The sequence below is a fragment of the Amblyomma maculatum genome, chromosome 8 (genome assembly GCF_055883805.1).
Source record: "Amblyomma maculatum isolate TAMU_Amacu chromosome 8, ASM5588380v1, whole genome shotgun sequence".
NCBI lineage: Eukaryota > Metazoa > Arthropoda > Arachnida > Ixodida > Ixodidae > Amblyomma > Amblyomma maculatum.
This window is the reverse complement of record NC_139351.1, coordinates 18,127,198-18,136,422: the sequence shown is the minus strand read 5'-3', so window position 1 is coordinate 18,136,422 and position 9,225 is coordinate 18,127,198. Positions and strand designations below refer to the sequence as shown.

The following is a 9,225-nucleotide window of genomic DNA, read 5'->3' as shown; positions in this document are numbered from 1 at the left end:
ATTATAAATTTTCAGACTTCGAAAATCAGAGTACAGAGTCTCAAGTATTTTTTGTGTGTGTGTGTGTGTGGAGATTTCCGATATATGCATGGAAAAACCATCGTGGACGTGCATGCCACAGTATCGCTAGAATACACTAATTCTGATGATACCTTCTCATAAACATGATTTTCCAAGCATCAGAGGGCAACGCCGATACCCGTGAACGTTGCAAAAAAATGTGGCAGCGGAAATCAAAATGAAATTCAAACGCGTGCAGTTTGCATGATCGGCGTAGTGTCAATGCCTTTTTGAAAGCATGTGACATAAAGTGCTGACAGATGGGGAAACTTTTGCAGTAGCCCTTTGTGCAATTTTCAATGGCTACTTAAAAAAAAAGGGCACTAGGTCCGAGTGTATTGTCTGGGCTACCCCACGCCGCACATTCACAGGTGCGATCCCGCTACTGCAGAGCGCGGGAGCTTTTGCCTGCTGCGTTTCCGCCCTGGGCCGGTTCGCTCCTCCTTAGGCGACCTGGTCGCCACCGAGCTCCCCCGGGGCCACCATATCGGCGCCCAGCTTAGCGCGGACACCCGATCAACATGGGCAGACGTGGGGCAGGCCTCCCAGCCTCAACCCGTCCTCTAACGCCAGCCTCCAAGCAGCTGGATTACAGGGGCACGCCACTACCCCCGGCGGAGACACGATCAATGCTGCCGGTTCTTATATCCACCATTGTCTGATTCCGTCATAATTACATTCCTTCTTTTTTCAACTGGATGCTGTCTCCGGCGCACATGTGCTTTCATGTTCTTATCAGGAAATTTCTGGGATCAGTATTGGTTGACAGCTGAAATGTCACAGTGCTGAAATATACGCTTACGCGAGGGCGTCTGGTTTTATATTGATCTCAACAGATGCCGCGCTAAGCGCAGCGGCCTAACCTCCTGTCTCGTTCGCTCGGTGGCGCAAACCTCGGTCCTAAACCGGAGCTTCGATACCCGTTCGGAAGATGGGAGGCCGATGCAAAGAGCGCGATATTTTGAGTGGCCTTAGCACATTATAGAATCTGCCATACTTAACATCTAAGACATTTGACCCTCTAGACAGCCTGCTCTTTGTTCAAAATTATGCAAGCGAACATTGTTGAACGGGAGTATGCAAATCCTAAATTATACTCGGTGGAAAGAAGTTTTGTCTTGACGATACCGCAGTTGGAATATTTCGATATGCAAGAAATCGAGCACCGCTCGATAATCTGCAAGGAATTCACATTTTTGTAAATCACTTAAGTTCGTTCAAGGGTGATTCGTTTAAGGGAGTTCGTCTGCCTCTCAGGTTATTCCAGTTATGGGTGATTCCAACGTATTATCACCTTTACATAAAGATAATCAATTGCGATCAATTTTCTCATTTTCTAAATGATATCGAATAGGTTTCAGAAGTTATTATAAAGCCTTGATGCTCACTTGCTAATATATTACGTGCAAAAAATATTTACTGTTGAGTAGCCTGAATTTCCCTAAGGAAGAAATTCTGTGCAGATGACGAGGATTTCTCTTTAAACTGCAACGCATGCAAAAACAGTGCCATGATTAAGAAGGATCTTTTTGCCTGCACTACACAGACCATACCGAGCAAGTGTATCAATGCGCTCGAAGGGGAATTGTGTTTAGGTACAGCTTCTTTATTTGCACAATGCTTCAGTGGAATGGCGTACCAGAAGAAAACGTTAAGGGACTCCATCTTTGACATTTCAAATACAAAATTTTCTTATTGGACTTTTTAAATGTCTTTATTTCAGTTACATATTATCCCACTTAGAGCATTACAGTGTCCATTAAATATGAAAATATCAGACAAAACACTTGCACGAGCCTCATGTTTTTGTCATCGTTCACAAGGTGCTTTGTAATAAATTCGGTACAGTTATCCTTTTCATTCCATCTCTTCTTCCAAAATAAAAGCAATAAAGAAACTGAAACCGTACCTAACAAATTACAAAATGACTTGTTATCTGCTGAGTGCTCATGTTATGCGGTTTCTCTCTTCTTCATTAACAGTCACTTGCGAGAGATTGTTTAATTTCAGTACAAAGTAACTCGGGAACGATTGCAAACATATCAGACGCGTTCTAGTGTTTTACAGGATGTCTTATGTTGCAATCACACTGTAACGATCTAACTGGGATACAATGCAACTGAAACAAAGCCAAAGCCCTTGAATCCAGTAAATGGCATTACAGCTTTCGATGATGACGCGTGGCATCGCAAGCGGCGCCCAGTTCAATGTTCAAGGCTTTTCTGCGCAGTCATGTTTATTCGTTTGCTCAGCCGTTCATTGGCAAAAAACTTGTGCTCATCTTTCTATGCCGGTCATTATTGTCTAAGAAATCTCCGATCCGATCCGACGAGTCCGATCTCTTGGCCCGTCCGGTCCGCACTGTCTTCTGTGCACACACAACACACTCACTCACTCACTCACTCACACACTCACTCATTCACTCACTCACTCACTCACTCACTCACTCACTCACTCACTCACTCACTCACTCACTCACTCACTCACTCACTCGCCGTCGCTTGCGCCGCTGCCGAGGAAGACAGAGGGAGAGCCGCGAGGAGAACGGCTAAAGCCCCTCTAGGCATAGCCACCTGCAAACGCTTTGTTAAAGGGGCAGGGCTCCACGAGGTTAATAAAAAAGAAACTAATGAACCATGTCACTTGCTTCATAAAGCCGTGAAGTTTTGTTTTCATTTTCCTTGAAGTCAGCCCGCTCAATTCTGTACAGTCAAACTTTTTTTCTTTTGTGTTGCACTGGCCGGATGGGAAACAAAAAAAAAGCCTTTTGCCTTCGCCTTGTCGGTTGCGGACACCGAAGGCGCAGCAGCACGGCATCGCGATGAACCTTTCACATGCAACAGTTTCCTCGCGCTGGTTGGAAAATGGCCACCAGCGCGCGTCGGAAAAGAAAAAAAATATACAAAAGCGCAACGTTCGATTACACGTGACACGCACTGGCCAATGGCGGAGGAGGCTGGGAGGCAGGAAGCGGCGAGGAGTAAACTCTGGGGTAGAGCGCATTGGCGGAAAGATCTAATAATGGCAGTACTTTTCGAAGGATACAGGAGCTTTAGGGACGGCCCCTTGCCATTGTGCACCACGGGTGGAGTGCCTTCCCCACGTTCTTCACCGCAGAGGGCACCCGCGAGTGGGCGACAGCTCCGAGAGGAGAGAGAGGGGAGCAGCGACGGGCCCAAAGTGTGACTGTTTTCTACAAGAGAATATAATACTGTACGACCACATGCAGGTAATTGAATTGTCATCAGTATGCTTGAAGTTTTTGCGAGTTTTCTCTGAAATATCAGGGCTGAGTAAAAACCTCGGCTAAAAACAAGGCATCTGTATGAACCAGTCGAACCGTCGACGTCGCCTTGTGTCTGGAGCCCATCAGACTGCCTGTCCCCTCGATGCCACCATCGCGCTACTCAGTAAACATACAGCAACAAATGGAGTAGAGGAAGCTTAAAAACTATACCTTTCCTAACAAATACAGAATTTCCAAAATCGTTTGCGCAAATTAGACCAACCTGTCGCCTCAGCGGCGAATTTGGAATATCAAACCACGTATTCCTTATTTCTTTGGCCCATTTAGCTCCTGTGGAATGCATACCTGAAGGCGTTGTCTACCGAGTTGTCTGTCCGTCTAATGCGCCCAGTTTCAGTTTTCTGCACGAAATTCCGACGAAACGAATTGCGCTGGAGAGCTTTGGAGAATCAGCTCTTCATTTTAAAACTAAGCCCTTTCTTAGTTTAATAAAAGGTTGTACTGCGATTGTAATACTCTCTTAATTATAATATGTGACACAGTGCTTTGTGGCATGGAGTATATTGCTGAAAATAATTCCTTCCCCGAGAAAAACATTTCAGCAAGCCTCTCGGAAATCGAGAGCAAAATGACTTACTTGCTGAATCTTTTACTACTTTCAGAGCTACACAAAATATAAATTTTTTACTTTTTTACATGCTACGGTGTATTCAGTGAGTATTTGCTATGCGCTAATTCGCCGTTTCACCAATAAAAAGAATCGATAATCAGGCAGCCAGTCTTATTGCAGAAGCTTACGCCACATGGAACATCTGCCTATAATATTTCCTTCTATCAAAATTTCAGTAGCCGCTAACCATCATCACTTACGCCTTTCTTGAGTTTTAAATCTAATTCTAATTAGATGTGTGTCAGGAATGCACCAAATCTTGCGTCTAGGAAGCTTACCTTGATATTCCTGCACATGCTTTGACGTCTGTCATTGGCAAAAAGAAAGTGACTGTGCTTTTTGTCCATAATGCTTTCGCAGTCTGCTTTAAATATATTAAAATTTTTGATATATTCATTTATTGATGCAGAAAACTCCGTAATAAGAGACAATATTACTTGAAATTCAAATGAAACCTATCACGCAATTATTATGTGCATATGAAATATGTTCTGAAATTGACCTTGAAAAGTTATTTACTAAACTTATAAAACGCGCATGAGCATCAGGTATCCGTTCAATCCTCTTCGCAATACAAACATTTTTAAGCTGGCTTCATTAGCATTGTAGAAGAGCGGTTGATTGGGTGAGTTGAACCATGACGAACAGTAGCATAAGAGCGCAACAAAAACGAGACAGAGGAGAAGAGGACAACAATAGCGGTGGCTTACAACTGATTTGGAGTCATACTAATCCTTCCCGTCATATCCCCTCCCAACCCTCCATTCTCCGCATCCCACCTGTTCCCCAAGACTACCGCCGCAGCTATAGGCGGGTATAAGTCGAGACCACACATCCGCTCCCCCGCCATTAAATTATATATAGTAACTACCACCACCACCTCCTAGGAGCTCCCCTTTCAAAATGACTTCGAAGCCTTCGAGTTGTCTAGACACGGCTGTGGAGTTCTTCCGGTTCACAGACAGCCATGGAGGTCTTACGCACAGCAAACCGTGCCAAGAGTAAAGTATATAACCTTTGCATTTTACGTACACTCACCTAAGGGGCTGAAACGTGGCGGCTAATGATAAGGGTCCTACTTATGTCGAAGACAACTCAGATGGCCATGGAACGAATAATGGTCGGGGCAACATTAAAAGATAGAAGCATGCAGAGTGGGTCAGAGAAATAACTCGAGTTAATGACATTCTAGTGGAAAACGAGAAATGGGCATGGGAAATGCATTTATTGCAACAATAGGATACCCGCGATTGTCACTTATGGTAACAAACTGAATTCCAAGGGTAGAGAGTGTTACAGGTGCGGCAGAAAGGTGGGCGAATGAGGTTAAGACGCTCACAGAGGTCATTACTTCGTCGGAGTTCATTACTTTTCGACGAAACGGCCAGTTGGGTGCAGCTCGCAAAAGACCGCGTTAAATCGACGAATATGAGAGGGACCTTCGCCCTGCATAGTCGGGTTGATGATGATGATGCACTCGTATCTAGCCATGCTTAATCAAGCTTCCGCTCGGTAATATGAATTATCCATTTAGTCTAACGTGGCTTAGAAACAGCATAACAAAGCTTTCGCTTGCGTTACCCGGCTCGCAGAAATATTTTTGCATGTGCAATCTGTGTGTAGTGTGCTCCGGCAAGTGGTGAGAGACGAATGACACACCCAGAACGAGGGCAGCAGAGCGGAGGTGGGGATCAAAATCTGGCACCTGAAAGGCGGCAAAAAGCGAGACACAGCGTTGGCTTCTACAAAGCACGAAACCCAGCGGAGAGATGCAGCCCTAGATAACCATGATCTATGTTTCAGGGATGATAGCGGACGAACGCCTGGTATGGTCGATAGTCTTCTGCCATCTACAAGAGAATTTGGTAAAGAACGAAACGGAAGGTGACGCCATGAGCCTGAGAGGGGGACCTAGAATGAGAGAGTGCCAACGAAGTGAGCTTCTCACTGCGAGTGGATAGAGGAAAGACCTTAGTTTCTGAGTAGAGAAACCGCGCATTGAGTGTGATGGCTTGACCGAAATAATGTAAATACGTTGCTTGCAATTTCGTATTCTGAAGTTTGAGGAGCCTAATTCACGGATTTTGAAAGCGGCTGAGTAAGAAACCTGCTGGGTAAAGCGGTCGACAGAAACTCTGACGCTAATTTGAATTGCCCTAGCATTGACAGACTTCGGCCCATAGCTGATTGGACCCCTCGGACGTTGACGAGCTGCTCATCTGTACCTGCATCGCAATATTAACCAGGTGGGTATCCTGTTAGCTCCTCTGTGAAGGCACTATAGTAACCACTGAATATAACTTACGTTGTCGCGAGGGCTAAGTATTGGACCGATGTGAAGAAGGGGACAGACAAATGGAGCTGGCGGCGACTGCCGAGGTAGGTAGCGTCAGGGAAAGGTAAGTAGTGTTCATGGCTGACCAGATATTGTTGCAGGTAAATCTCCAAATCGTAGAAACTGAATTTAAAAAAACAACACTGAGCAACAACGGCTGTGCCAGTACTGTGGTGGCGGCTTCAATAAGTGCAGAGAAATACAGGACACAAACATCTTGAGGGAGGTGCTGTTGGTATGTCAGCTGAGGAGACTCATAATTCTATGCTGGTTCAATGACATCGAGGTAGCCGTGGATGTGTACAGTGTCTCAACGAATAAAGAGCGGGCCTCTTCTTGCCTAGAATGAATGGAAAGCCTGGGGGAGAGCTAGATCGGCTATCGTTAGAGAAGCGTCGCGTTACCGCAGCACTCAATTACTCTTTTCTGAAAGGTCTCCGATTGTCATCGCATGGGCATAAGTGATTATTTTATCATTCAGAAAAAGCATGAGATGAATTGCCGCGACAGACTGCAACATGACAGAAATATTACTTTAGTTGTTGCTACGACTACAACACAGCTTCCCGGAACAACTGCCTGAGCAGAAAACATTAAGTACGTGTTAATAATAATAATAATAATAATAATAATAATAATAATAATAATAATAATAATAATAATAATAATAATAATAATAATAATAATAATAATAATAATAATAATAATAATAATAATAATAATAATTTATTTTTCTTTACTACAAGGAAACGAAAGGAGCAGCCGCTAAAAAGCTGTTTCGAAGAGCAGCTTGACGGGGCGGCTGCCCCTGTATATGACGGCATTCCACAGCAGAGAAGTCACGCCCAGACAGTGAATAAACAATGAATGAAGAAATAATTTGACTACAAAACAGCACTAGGAAAATCAGAAAAAGATACATGAAAATAACACAGACAGAACACCTAATTTAAGAAATATGTATTTATAGAAACATTTCGCGGATTAATTGAATGGGAGGAAGAAAGAAATCGACCATTTTCAGGAAAGTATTGATTTAATATGGTAGGAAGCCTGAAGTGAAGCATCTGCCTGCCATAGTTCGTCCGGCAGGTCGTAACGTGTAACGCTGTAGTATAGATACCCGTTTAATTGGTATTCAAAAGGTACTTTAAGGAAACCAATACACCCGAACGGAGTTGTTAACCTCACCGAACAATTTGACAAAATCTAGGTAGTTGAAAGTCCTAGACAATCGTGGTAGATTTGTTAAGCGGCATTGCGGCCTCTATAAGAAACGAGAAAAAAAGACAATGTTCCTTCTAGGGTGTCAAATTACGATGCCGGATGTTCAGCTGTATATCTTAAAGCAGGTAGGTTGTGTTATGAGTATGACATCCCTGGTGATCGATTTCCCGGATGCCCAAAACAGACACAAGCGCAGACGAAGAGTTTGAAGAGCATGTTCTGGAACAATATGTGCCTTTGAACCTACTGGATACATCTAAAGACACCAGAACAGCCACCGCTGCAGCATAAATTAGCCCTAATAATATATGCATTTATGAGCCCAGACAAGCAGACAGTTTCAGAGAGAAACAACCATACTTCTTCAAACCAAATGGTTCTGGGCTAGTTCCTGTTTCATACTAGGAAAACAGACAGCACAAAAATGATAACCACAGGAAGAAGATGCTTCAGCAAAGAACGCTATCAACTGATTCATTTGTCTGATAGACAGATTTACACCTTCGTCAGACACAATGAAATTGCAGGATAGTCACATGAATAACCGTGTCGCCTCATTTCAGAAAAATACTCTGAAAACTGCAGGTTTTATTCTCTCGATATCAATGGGTGCCTTTTGAGGCGCAATGGGGTTTAATGCGTACAAAGATAGCTGCAAGGCTGTAAAAGATTACTTATTGAAGGCAACACAACAAACGTAGCTCACTGGCTATGAAACTTCTTGTAGCAGTTTCGTGATGCCGTTATGCACAAGCATACTTTCAATGTCAGACATCGAAACATGGTGCGATTCGAACATCCTGGATTCGTGCAGCAAGCTTATAATGCCTGTTTAGCAAACTCAAGCATGTGTCTTGCCCTAAAAACTCTTTACTCCTCTGACGGACAAAGGTGTCACTTTTATGTTCATGGCTTTGGCATGAGGTTGGTCGAAAATATCTGGGTCCTTTACTTATTTTGCAAGAAGGTAGGGTGACTGAACCATCTTTACCGCCAGCAATACTAGAAAATCTTTCTTTGGTCTGCACAAAAGCAAATCTTATTTGTATTGCAGTCATGAAGTTATTGCAGCCAGATCTATCATGAAGGCAATGGTTCATCAATTCCATTTTTTGGTCTTTTGTGCGCTGGGATACTAGCTCAGCATGCGATCCTAGAGACCCACTCCACGCGTGTTGCCGTTGCACTCGTCTACTGCAGCTGGCTAGTACATTTTGTAATTTTTTTCTTTCTTGAAATACATTCGGTGTTCTCCCATATGCCTCGGACCTAAGGGAGTTGAGGCCGATGTAATTACTTTCTTTTCCGCCCATTTTGGAAGGCACATAACTGACGCGTTCACTGTCAGACTGATTTCGCCTCTCATTTTTAATAAGAGATTTGAGGGTCATTAACCTTCACATCTTGTAGAAGCCTATTTTCCATTATCACACATGTGGCACGCAGTTTTTGTTTGTTTTTTAGCCAGCTCTTCTAGCAGGAGTATGGTGGTGAAATAGCGGTCAAAGAACAAAGGTTTTCTTCTTGTGCACTCTGGGCTCTGGAAATTGTATATCTGGGTCAGTGGACGCCACGCCTTTCAGAATATGGAGTTTGCAGCCCCATGTATTGCAATTCATCTTTATATCCTGCTTTTCATGTTGCAACTTAATATTTCTATCATTATGCAAGCAATGCATCCCTAAT

The 9,225-nt window shown here is 43.6% G+C and overlaps 1 non-coding gene across 1 annotated transcript; it reads right to left on the bottom strand.

Moving 5' to 3' along the window:
• Nucleotides 1-377: 377 nt before the first annotated feature.
• Nucleotides 378-676, bottom strand: LOC146180632 (signal recognition particle RNA). Its single transcript, XR_014700464.1, has one exon.
• Between the last annotated feature and the right edge of the window lie 8,549 nt (nucleotides 677-9,225).